Source organism: Toxorhynchites rutilus, chromosome 1, assembly GCF_029784135.1.
Source record: "Toxorhynchites rutilus septentrionalis strain SRP chromosome 1, ASM2978413v1, whole genome shotgun sequence".
Taxonomy (NCBI): Eukaryota; Metazoa; Arthropoda; class Insecta; order Diptera; family Culicidae; genus Toxorhynchites; species Toxorhynchites rutilus.
Window position 1 is genome coordinate 157,619,070 of NC_073744.1, and position 13,301 is coordinate 157,632,370.

Below are 13,301 nucleotides of genomic sequence, written 5' to 3' on the forward strand. Positions count from 1 at the left end.
AATTTTCATTTTAGGGTGATCCGAAATATCGCCTTTTTCCCCTTTTTTCAAAAATGACATTTTTCAAATATTCATAACTTGTGAACTACTATGATTTAGACGGTCGACATATCAAATTAAAGCTAACTCATGATAAAGCTAGTCATTCTTGGAAAAATGCTACGCATGCAAAAATTTCAGCTTTTAGTTTTATCATTATTGATTGTATTTTGTTTTTATAGTTTTCATGATCGCGGGACCAAGGGCGCTATATTTTTTTATATTTTCTATGGAAAGCTGAGGATTTTTCACACAACATATCTCGAAACCAGGGAGGTTTCGTTATGAATTTGAATGAAAAGTTATGAATTTTTGTGGGGAAAAAAATGGGAAAAATGAGTTTTCGGACCATCGGTTAACTTTGAAAAATCATAACTCAAAAACGAAAAAAAACGCCTCCCTAGTTTCAAGATATTATATGTGAAAAATCCTCAGCTTTCCAGAAAAAATATAAAAAAATATTGCGCCTTCGGTCCCGAGACCATTAAAACCATTAAAAACAAATACAATCAATAATAACGAAAACATAATTGAAATTTTCTGCAGCTGTAGTATTTTTCCAGCTGATTGGCTTTAATTTAATATGTCGAACATCTGAATTGGTCCAGTGGCTCGAATGTTATGAATTTTTAAGTAAAGTCATTTTTGGAAAAAAATGCGAAAAAAGGGGTTTTCAGACTACTCTAAAATGAAAATGGTTACCCAAACAAAAAAATAAAAAATAATAAGTGAATAAGTGATAGTCGCTAGGGGCGAGGTCTGGGGCACAGTCCATTTGAATTTTTTCAATTGCTCTTTAGTTACGCGAGCAGAATGGAGCCGCGCATTATCGTGGATGAGGAACACTCCTTTCGTCAATAAACCTGGCCTTTTGTTCTTAATTGCGGTTCTTAATCGGTCCACAACTTCACAATAGTACGGTTACAAAACAGGCGTTCGGCGGTCAATGATTCGATAACACTGAAGAAATTCGTGACGCAGTTACATCGTACTTCAAAAAGTTGGACGCTACGCACTTCGCGCTCGGAATAGAAAAATTCGTGCCACGCTATGAAAAATGCCTCGAACGTTACGGCGATTATGTAGAAAAATAGAAAATAAAACGTAGAACTTTATTTTTCCGCGATTGCTGAGGCACTGGAATTTATTTTTTGAACGACCCTCGTACATATATATCAAAAGTTATTGATAAATTATTTTTCTTCATTGATTCTTTAAACAATCAATAAATTTCGATAAATTTTAGAATAAGACCTCAGTATGATAGTATGAAATATTCACAGGGGAACAACCTGCCAACCTGTTCCCGCGGAGCGATTATTTTCTAATCTGGATCATTAATAAGAACTAATGCATACAAACCGAAGTTTAAAAACTGCCCCTGCCAAAAAATTAGTCTGATTAATTTTAATCGGTTTACCTCCTGGCAGCTGGTAAAAAGCTGCCGAAGCCGCATCGATATCCTTCCGCGATGCTCTCTGCCCCTCGGGCGCTATGATAATGCTGCATTGAAGATCCGGTAAAACGTTACCGTAAGCAACATGTATATCCGTTCACGCAAAACCCGGCTACTGGTCGTCAGCGATGCGTGAATTGTAAACAAGGCTCATCCGTAAAATACGTCCGCTTGGTGGCTACCCGGGCGTAGATGGATAGTTTAGGGCCGCACCATCACGCAAAACTATTTGCTCACGCTAAGTGATCCACGAGGATTGTACCCTCATGTGTTCTAATTATATACCGCCTGTCCGTTTCCGTCCATCCCACCAACCAGGAGTGTATTATGTCGGATCTTCGGCAGTCACATTTTGCGCTACCCCTCGGCTCTTAGCTGCTCACCATAGTTCCCTTGACCATATGGTGTTTATGAATTTGATTCAATTTTTTTGGCGTCCTGACGGCCACGACGAGGAGTTACAGGTCGCGGAGGATATGATAATGCATTTATAATAAAAGCGCCGTGGTGTAAGTGTATCCTTCTTGCCGACCCGATGAGGGTTTCCCCCTCCAGACTGCCACTTGAGGAGGATGTAGACGGCGAGGGGTGGCGGACTTGGGCCGGGGGTTGAACTTTTTGAACACGTGCATTTTCCAGCAATCTTTTGTCGCCGCTATGATCTCTCCTCTAGGTCTGCTTTTGCCACTGCTCCTGCTACATGTTCTCGTTCCGAGTGGAATGGAATGCTCCGTAAGAGGGAGGGGGTGTTCGGAACGGATGGTTCTCTGTGTCATATTAGTCATCGCCATAATGCTATGCCCCTGTGGAAGAGGGAACGAGCCAGAAGTACAGTAATCGCGTCAAATGACTGCACGAGAAAACAGAGCTCGCGTTATTTTTGCGCCAAGTTATTTTATTTTTTTTTTCACTGAAAGAAGAGGGGCGCTACGGTCGAGACAAGTAGGAGAGAATTTATACGTTAATGGGTGGTTACAAGTTAGAGTTTGGTGGTGGCTGAATAAAACTGTTGATGGTTGATTGACACGTTTATAAGTACGCATTCGAAGTGAAGAGATAGTTTGGTGAAGTGTTCATCCAAGTGACAGAAAATTTCGTGCACTTGTGTAGTTTGAACAGTTTTGACCACTTTACAAATTGTTTCAGTCATTGGCTTTATGTTAAGTTGGTGAGAATAATTACTCGAAAGCAAATAGAAAAGTTTGATTAACACTCAATGTGCCATCGCATCAATATTGATATAGCTTGTGCCATAGGAATGATGACTGATGTATTTGTACACCAACCATCCTTAACCCATTAACGAACAAGCAGTAAAAGTTATTTTTTTTAACGAAGCGTAATTTTGATTATTCACGATAAAGAAACCCCAATGTTCAAGATTTTTTTTTCACATTTTCCGGGCAATAACTGTTCGAGAAATCGAACTTTGGCCGAAATCCGCTCTTTATTCGGCAAGTACAAACATACTGCAATCTAAAAATCACTTCAATTAGCTAATATGCCGCATTCATGAATGCATTAATTTTACATTCTGGGACGAGCAAGCACAGGGGAATGAAAGTCTCTAAGTATAAACCTGAATTAATCCACCTATAGTGAGGTGTTGACTTTCTTATTGCATGTAATTCTAACTTGTTACCGGCAGACTTTTTTTTCAATCGAAACCTATTGCTGTTATTTTTATTGTTAGTCGTCGAGAAATGTCAATGCTTAACAATTATTTCTTTCCGTTTGTTCAATTTCCCGTAAAATCAAACATATTCCAAAATCTGCAAAGTACAAATACGCTGCTTATAACAATGACATTGAGAGTTGGGAGGATATTATTCTATTGAATAGAATCATCATTTATCAATTTTTCTTCATCGATGAGATCGCCCATCTGATACGACGGAAAAATATTCACACCAACAATCTCATTAGAATCGTCGTTCCTCGTACTGATGATTTCCTCCATCTCCTCTACACACGGAATTTTGCGGATCCCCTAAGGTTATTACGGACAGAAATGTAACTTTTCAATAGTATTTGCTAAATTAAATAATACTAACAAATATTCACAATTGCAAATGCAAAAATAAATCAAAAAACCATCCATCTTCCAAAGTAAACAAACTAGAATGCACTGCGGAGCTCAGATGTCTTCTTCTTCTTAAATGGCAGTAACGTTCCTAGAGGAACTTCGCCGCTTCAACGTAGTATTACTTGCGTCATTTTTACTAGTACTTAGTTGGGATTTCTATGCCTAAGAAAAACACGCCTTGAGTGCATTCTGAGTGGCAAGCTCTAGAATACGCGTGACCACAGTGCAAGTCGGAGGAAATTTCTTTGACGGAAAATTCCCCCGACCAGAACGGGAATCGAACCCGAACCCCCGGCATGTTAGGTGTGACGCTAACCACTCGGCTAAGGGAGCACTAGGAGGTCAGATGTGTAGGTTGATTCAGCAGAAAAAAAATCGTTATGGTGAACGTTCTCTCGCTCCATTTCCTCAATTTCCCCGGCTGTGATTTTCCTGTAGGGGTCTCAATTGAATGAATGTAGACGCAAATTTATCCAGCTTTTTTTTGCCTGAGACATCAACAGTGGAAATAGTAAAAGAAGAGAACAATTTAACCAATAAAAGAGGTATGTTTTGCGAGCGAATGCGAAGCTAATTAATGTATTATGCATTCTTTCTTTCAGCTTGATTCCGTGAACGTTGTAGGCAACACGGATTTGTGTGCAATAATTCGTTCTACAGTGTCTTTCAGATTACACGCTCGCGCAACAATTTTTAATAACTTATACAAAAGTGTACCGATTTTTATTTTTAAAAAACGACAATAAAGCCCTGGTTTCGAGATATGTTATGTGAAAAATCCTCAGCTTTCCAGAAAAAATATAAAAAAATCACTGTTGTGCTTTTGGTCCCGAGACCATGAAAACTATAAAAAGCAAATACAATCAATAATAACGAAAACATAATTCAAATTTTCTGCAAATGTAGTATTTTTTCCAAAAAAGACCAGCTAATTGGCTTCAATTTAATATGTCGAATATCTGAATGGGATCAGTGGTTCGATAGTTATGAATTTTAGAAAAAAGTAATTTTTGGCAAAAATGCGATACATGGATTTTTCGGACCACCCAAGAATGGAAATGGTCACCCTAACAAAAAAAAAATACGAGTCTAATAATTTGTGATAATGAACAAAACTACCACTTTTGACGAAAATCTGAGAACCACTATGTCGGTTTGGCATGGAATGGCTGATGTATGGTACGGCCAGGGTTGCCAATAATATTTTTCAAAAAACTGGAAGATTGCTCTCAAAAAAACAGGAAGAAAACTGAATCCTGAAGAACCGTTTTATTTCAAATTTTATTTCAAGTCAAAATGAGGTATCCTTAAACATTACCTCTTATGGTAGATCAATTGGTCTGAACTTCAGAATGGTTTGGAAGACCTACAACATCTGAAATTCATATAAATTGAAACAAAGTGTAGCACATTGGGTAGGCTGTTAAATAATATAGAAATTGAGTGATAGCCTGTTTTTGAAATAGTTTGATAAGTTTCCAGCATTCGGTTTGCTCTTCGTTTTAGCATTTTCGACAAAACACCGACGAATTGGACGAAATGGGAAGAACCAAACAACAACCTCGCCTGTCGCAGAATTCCTTGAGGTACATGAAACACGACTGAAAAACAGTATATTTTCACTAAACGCACTGCGCGCTAACCGTATTGAATTCGAAAATGTAAGCAATACTGAGTTGACTATGTAAGAAAAGAGAGATCGATCCAAGGTCGAACGATAAATGTCAAAAAAAATTGCTCAAGGAATAGGTAGGTGGAGGAAGAGATAATATTTATCATTGTAAATTTATTTTACATAAAATAGATAAAACTAGAGCACACATATAAAAAACTGGATAATACTGGACGATATTCCAAAAAACTGGAAGATTTTAGGGTTCAACTGGATGACTGGATCGAGGAAAAAAAACTGGAAGAATCCAGTTTAAACTGGAACATTGGCAACGTTGGGTACGGCAATATAAGATCAATACGAGCGAGCGAAACAAAAGACACGTTTCAAATAAGGCCGCATTACTTCGCCACATGTGTACCCGAGATGGATATAGTTCTCCTTCATGCTGGAAAGTGTTTTCTAAGAGTAAAATTAGAAAACACTTTCCAACTTCAATTTGTAATGAGATGTAATCACTCTTCTGCGTAACAGCATCTTAAGCTATGTGGATGGCGTGGTCGTGTAAAACAGTATATCATTCCAGCCGGCCTTGGTTCGATCCCCATTGACGCCGTTTGAACTTTTTTTCTGTGCAATCCCAAAAAAGATGAAGAGAGAAAAAAGAAATAGATGTCTGCTTCCATACATACAAATATTTTAAAGCGTTGGGGAACATATGACATTATTTGCCTATTTGACGCTTCAAGGCAGGAAATGGCATGGTTTCTGTCGAAAAAGAAATGCTTTCTGACAACGCTAGTTTGGGTGTGTTTAGCGTTAGCGTTTAATCTGTCCCTGTATCAAATGAATCAGACATCCAGTCAATGTGTAGGAATAAGGGTAATATAGATGGTGGAGTGGGTTAGTGAGATGGTTGCAATTCCACAGAAAAAAAAATCATTATCGTTCGTATCAAACTAGTCGAAATGATGCAACATTTGACTGCTATCTACAATCGGATTTATTTTAATGCAATAAGCGCAAGTGCGAAAGTGATGCAAAAAACACGGAAAATTCTAACATTCTGGATAATGACTGTGGACGAAGTAGCATCTTGCCACTTCAATTGTAACTACCAGTTTGAAGGATATCAGTATATATAGCAAACAGTCCTTTTCGGGGCCACCATTTGAAGTGAAATGAAGAACAATGATGAAAAATGAAAAAAATACGGTCCCTCCTATGCTCGCGCATACGATCTGACAGACCAAGAATCAATGAGGTGGCTGAATTAAATGAATACTAAAACTGAACGAAGTTATAGAAGAAATATTTTATGGAGTTTTTTCATACAATAATATCTTTTTCTTTAAATAAATACCAATAATGCCTAAAAATTCACAATAGCACGCGGGTACAAGACTGCCCATGTTTGTAGAGGAGACGTAAACGACAAAATGAACAAAATCGACTTTTTCGCTGTTTCGCATTCTACACAATGTAATACGTTTGCTCAACATGCAAACTAACATTTTTTATTCGAAAACATTTGAGCAATTTTGAAAACACGTTTCCGAAAAATCACTGTTTGTCCGCATGACAGACGTGGTTCCATACAGCTTTCATACATCGTTCGGAAATCAACAATTGTCAGTTTTATGTGCTATAAGCTAAATTTACATTTGAATCACATTCTACGTAGAATCCAAACACGTATGGCACGATAGTGTCTTATTACTTAGTGTTTCCTAATAGATGAATATAAGAAACCATTGAAACGCTGCTCACATAATTACTATTTTCCGTACACGATGAAATAAAAGAAGCAATTCTTTTTTTCAATTCTATAATTACCTAAATTTCTGCATTTGAATTTTCAAGTAGATAATGAAACAATCAGATTAGTAGAAAAATTAAAATAATATTGGTTCTTAGAATTATAACTCCTCGGATTCAACATTGAATTATTCCACATACTCAGCATATATCGGTGAATCATGTTGCTAAAATTACCAACATTGGAAATTCCTTTACAAATTCAATTAATTGAAAAAACACGAACCTGCTGTTATTATCATATCCCAGAGTATTCTTCAGGAAAAAAGTACTATCATAGATTCACAACAAATCCAGAGGACCTTTTCCAGACATTTCACTAAATTTCTTCGAAACCTTTTTGATCTTATCCGATAACAACGGAAACTACCGACGGAGACTTTTTGACTATTATCGGAAATGTAAATACTAACGCTACAAACAGAGCAACTTGATGATTACGTCTAGCTATGCGGACAAATGATCATTGATTGTCCCCATAAATAGACGCAAGCGTTTTCCAAATGGAAAAAATATGTTAGAATCCACAAAATCGGCTAGGCCCTCTTTTTGCTGATAATATCCTTCAACTGGACAGATCATTTCATCGTAAATTTGCATGGTTATGCCTGTAGGCCAAAAAACAACAAAAATGCGTTTTCCCAACACTAATGGTGTTGTCGATTACGTCTCCTATGCAGTCATGGGCAGAAGAGGGTTCGAAACCAAATGTTCCGAACAATCACAGTCCTACGTCAAACTTACGTCCATGCCTCTAGGCTCAGACCGTTCTACTTTTTGCCCTACATCACAATGTGTGTACTTGTATCAATAAAATAACATAAAAAGCACAATTGGTGCCGTAACAAATACCGTTCTGAATCATTACGGACGCTTACGGCATATGATGCAGAAAACAGATCTCAACTCTATGCACAGGTATTATTTGGTTGATATTTTCAATAAATTAGTTCACTATGCTTTTAAGCTTTCTACTTTGGTACCTATTTGATTGAAAACATTAGAAAATCATCGAATAAAATGCTTTCAAATGAAGCGAATAAGAATCAAACTTCGGACACTGAATCAAATTTCGGACAGATTGAATTCAAATTTCGGACACTTTATTTTGTAATTTTTTGAACGAAAATTACATTACACTTTATTTTATTTTATAGTCAACTGTGAAACAGTAACCTGATAACGACGATGAGAACTGATGATACACGAGAGAAATTTAAATATTGGTGAAGGGGTAAATTCTACGTGCTCACGCTAAGTAAACGTCAAACACAAACGATAATGAGTGGATTTTGGATTTTGTATGGATTTTTTCCTACTATGTAATAATTCAAATGTAATTCTTAAATGAAGTGATAGTGAAACCAAGGGATTACTCTAAAGAAGCAATTGTGATATTAAATTTATAGTTATATCATCAGTGCATCAAGCCATTCAACATGTTAGAACAAAGTGTCCGAAATATGATTCAGAACGGTAGCCGTATGCAGTATATGGTAGTGATATCGCATGTGAATCGCACTGTGGTATGAGCGCGGTGAGAGGTCTGCAACACCCTTGCAGAATACAAATCTCATTGTTATTAGACATTCGCAAGGTGTACAAGGTGTACACGTGTGCTATTGAACTTTTTCTTTTTAGTTTGAGAATAAATTCGTTCTTCCAAACCAGAAATGAGTGCATTAGTGTTGCTGAAAGCGTAACATAAAATTCTTGTACTTGAACCGATTCGTTTATTATAGACCTACAGAAAATAAATGATGGGACAGTTATGCTAAAAATATCAACATGAGACAATTGAGCTTGATGTTGTTGTTTTTAAGTTGGGAGCAAACAATAACTTTTTAGTGTTTTTTCCGAAAGATTAGGCATAAAAACATTGTTTTATGAATGAAAGTGAAAATTTTCAAAAAGTAAAATGAGACAAATATGCGCAGAACAGCAGTAAACTGGATTCTTTTTTACGCGATTCTCTCGATATTCGCAATTTATTTTACGCAAAAAAAATTTCAATCGCGTAAAAAAATAATCAGTGTATTGTCAATTGATTATAAATATGTGATAGTATATAACTTTATGGTTTACTATGATTAATAAATAGGATGGGACTTTTTTGTCAAAATAACGAAAGACTTTAATGAATTCACCTCTATCAATCTGAGAATACCACAAACGATGAAAATCTTAAACTTTTTTAAATTGATCAATTAATCGCCTTGTTGATACATCTCTTATTTTCGCTTTCAAAGATGTTATGGTATAACTATGGTGGGAGTATTGATTGATCAGATTACCTAGCATTTGACATAGTCACTGAATGCCTGTTCACTATTCATAGACCCAGCCTTCACTCCCCTGACCATTTCCATACGCACATAATCCCCATGCGTCACGAAATTTAACCGTTGAGAGGAATGCCATCGCTTCGAACACCTGTGTGTAACACAAGCAGGTCAATGACGGGATCCGATCCCTTTCCTTTATTTTCATCGACTTCTCACTCGCAGCTCAATGCTCAATGTGTTCCTTAAACACCCTTCAATGCGCCGACGGAATATTACTTTCGAAAGGTTTCTTTTGATATCCCAGTCCTCTTTTTATTCAGAGCGTTTTGTTAATTCAAATTATTCCCCCAATAGCCGAATGTGGGAATAAAATCGGGTAATGTTTTTTCACCTTCGTCATCTCCCGCAACGGCAGCGTGAAGGTCCGTGATCCTAGCTTCCCCCTTCACTTGCCCCTTTCAAACTAACATTTCTTTTCTCGAGTGAACGTTTAAATCAATACAAATTTGAACCAAATTAGTGGTGTTTGGAACACCAGAATCAACCCGAGAGCGAGTGAGACCTTTGTTTGGAACGGGTGCGGGTGGGTGTGTGCCTGCTGCGTTGTGTGCCTTTTAATTTCTGGAACGAAAGACAATACTTTCGACACGTGATGAAACTGATGTAATTCTATTCCACTCCACTTTCAGTACGGTACCCGTTTCTAAACTTTAAGACTTAATGCTTGGGAAATTTTTGAAATCTGGTTCCCCTCACCCTGGGATGTATCAACAACAACAACAGCAAGCACACACACGGTAATTACTCGAAGTCAATAGGACTATTATTAGGGCCTGGAAAGGCTCGGCCAGAGTGTGGTTTCCGATAAGTGAGTGTGTCCTTACTAAAGTATGCAATTTAAATGTGATTGCTATTATTTTCGCGAACGGCGGTCGACCGGGAACGGGAGTGGGCGCAAAATTAGCGGTTCTTGTTCCATTTGCCAATCGACGGTGCTGTTTGTTTTCCGGTCACCGGAAAGAGGGCGCAAGAAATTTAGGAATAGTTGGTCATACCAACTATTCCTAAATTTCATATTATAATTTTAATTTATATGATTTGGAATACCAAATCATATAAATTAAACTATGGTTTACACTGAAAACTCACAATTTTAATTTAAAAAGTCACAGGAGGGTTGTTTCCGAGACACGACCGCATAGTTGACGTAGGATTCCGTTAGACTATCTGTTGATTTTGGATATGTTTGAAGAATTACATCGTTAAACTCTTTGATAATGATATGGTGGCCCTGAAAAGGGCCGTTTTGTTTGGTTGTTGGGTATTGTATGTTAACTCCACCAGTGTTTATCGAGTGATGATGGCAGAAGGATGGTAAACAGTCGTTGGATGGTGCGTATCAGATAAAAGATACCGAAGTGGAACGATATATGATGAAAACCGCCCTCTGTGATCCTAGACGAGATGCCTCCTGTGATATGTATGTATGAAATAAAGAAAAAAAAATCACCAATGTAACATAAGACAACCAATACCGAACACAATTATAATTTTTCCTCATCAGTAAAAACATGTTACTTTAATATAGAGAAAACATATTTGAAATGGAAAAGGTATTCTTTTTTATAATTTTTACTTTCTAAGCGTTTATTCAACCCAATTCAATTTTAATTGGACTAACAACACCAAATACTATATATAGAGGATATGGGAAATCACTTTTTAGAATATTTCTTCACTTTTCCAATTTTTCTTGCCGTATAAACTTCCCTCGGGTGAAAATGAACACAAAAAACAGTTCTCGAGCGGGAACACACCTTGGTTTTTAATTTTAGGAAATTAAAATAAATCGTTTCATATATCAAGTCATTCTTAGCACAACTGCTACCATATACAATTTTACACTTACACTTGTGCTAAATTTTTCACAATAAACGATCGGTCATTGATATGAAATTTCATGGAGCAACCCCCGACTTGCATATATTTGCAATGCCGTAACCCAACGTCAAAAAATAAATACATTTAAATTTTATCAATTCAAAACTGCCTTCGGGCCTGCTAGTTCGATGGGAGATTAATCTGCCTCCCTAAATGAATATTGCTCATGGCGTCGCTTGGTGCCGCCGAAAGCAGACTCGTTTGCTGAGGAGTGCTGAGCGACAATGGGCCCTTCTCAGGGCTAGAGACGAATGAACGTAAAGTTTAAAGTCTCTATAATTCAAAAGAAGAAAAATATTGCTACCAGATGTCACGAACTTCGACTTATTTTGCTACTATGGTGCTACTCGCCCGTGTAGCATTATTTTATAGAATTCCTTCATGCATTTGTCTGATACGGGCTCTGTATCGTTCGTTCTTGTTTTTTGAAGGGACTTTAACCCAAAGGTCATTCCTCCCTAACGGGCTGTGTATGACTGGAGCGTTCCGTTATATACATGCATGAATATGTCCTTCGCTTCTTTTGCCAAATCCAGTAAAAGGTGGTTGATGAAACGTATGTTTTTGACGTGATACGTTCCATGTTAGTTCCAAAATGTAAAAATAAACAGTATTTTTGATCATAGTTTTACATAGTTTTTGTGGTAAGTGGAAAACAGTAAAATAAACTCTTTTGTTTCAAAACAAATTGATAGTCCTGAGAAGGACTGGAATGGTTTAATGGGTTGTACGGAATCTGCTGCGTTTCAGTCGGATGTAGCAGTTTTGTTTTGGGAGCGGTAGCTTTTACGGATTCGCTGATGCTTTCCTTGACTTTGGCGCTATCGGCTTCTGTGCGTCGATTTGCGAGGGTTTGATTGGCACAACCACGACGAGCTAAACGACGGATAGCGGGTGTGATACGATGCGATGCAATGCACTTCGCTCCTCTGCCTCCTTTGCCGCATCCAATTGTTGATGTGAAGAGGACCAGCACCAGCAATGCACACTAGATTTAATTCGATGCTCTCCGCTGCTTCCTCTTCTTTGCACCCTTTGCCGCACCGCATCCATCGTTGGTTGCCGATGGCTTCCTCTCCTTTGCCGCACCGTATGGTGTTGGTTAATTAGTAGAGCACTGCACACTAGAAGCCCAGATGTTTGCCGATCTGAGCGTTGAACGAGAATGAGAAATCCAAAAATGCTACCGTCCTTTTATATCAGTTGGTATGTGAGAAATAGGCGCCCCCCACTCGCTCGACATGCAAATATTTGACTTATCGGGGAACGAAAGAAGCGAAGCAGGCGAAAAAGAAATGACGTCAACTTCGACCAATCAGTACCGTTTGGATAGGGGTTGAGATTTTTCAATTGTTCGATAGTTAATTACATGATATATAATACTTTATTCAAGGTGAAAAATTGTTATAGAGGGCCGCAATGTTTTGATGTAAAAATCTCATCAATCCGTCATGAAATGACTGAGCAATACGCGTTTGAAATTGGACATTTTTCACGATGCGATCGATATTCGTTTTTCAATTTGTACCCCAATATGTTCCCGAAAGACGTAATCCTACGTCAAAACTATGGATGGGTTATACCTATGATATAACCGCAAGGTTGACGTTGGACTGCCGTTGACTTAGTAATCAAATTTTTTTTTCAATTAGCAATAATCACACCTCGAATGTACCTCATTGAGTACGATATCGCCGCTGCGCAGAGCTATCTTTTGTATGTATTGATTAAACTAGTAAATGAATGAAACAATCTACGAATTCAATTGCGAAGAAATCCCAATATAGGTCAATTCATGCATTATGGTAGTGGTTATCGCAGCAAATAGTTATCAACATTTTGCCTAATCATCAAACGATATGCGTAAAAATTCAGTGAGCTGACGACATGAAGGGGTATGCAGTATCGAATAACCGAGCCAAAGCGTTGCATTTGTACCCGCTTTTGTAGACCGTGTTGGCAAACCGAATACCGGAGTGTGAAAATGCATGGGGGTATAACAGTACTGCCGAGATCGGCAAAGCCGATTTTCACAACTTATTGGTTTCGGAATCTTTGTTGGGA

General features: G+C 37.7%; 1 pseudogene; it reads right to left on the reverse strand.

Annotated features, from left to right (window-relative positions):
* Nucleotides 1-12,863: 12,863 nt before the first annotated feature.
* On the reverse strand, nt 12,864-12,946 carry LOC129763843 (U4 spliceosomal RNA; annotated as a pseudogene).
* Between the last annotated feature and the right edge of the window lie 355 nt (nt 12,947-13,301).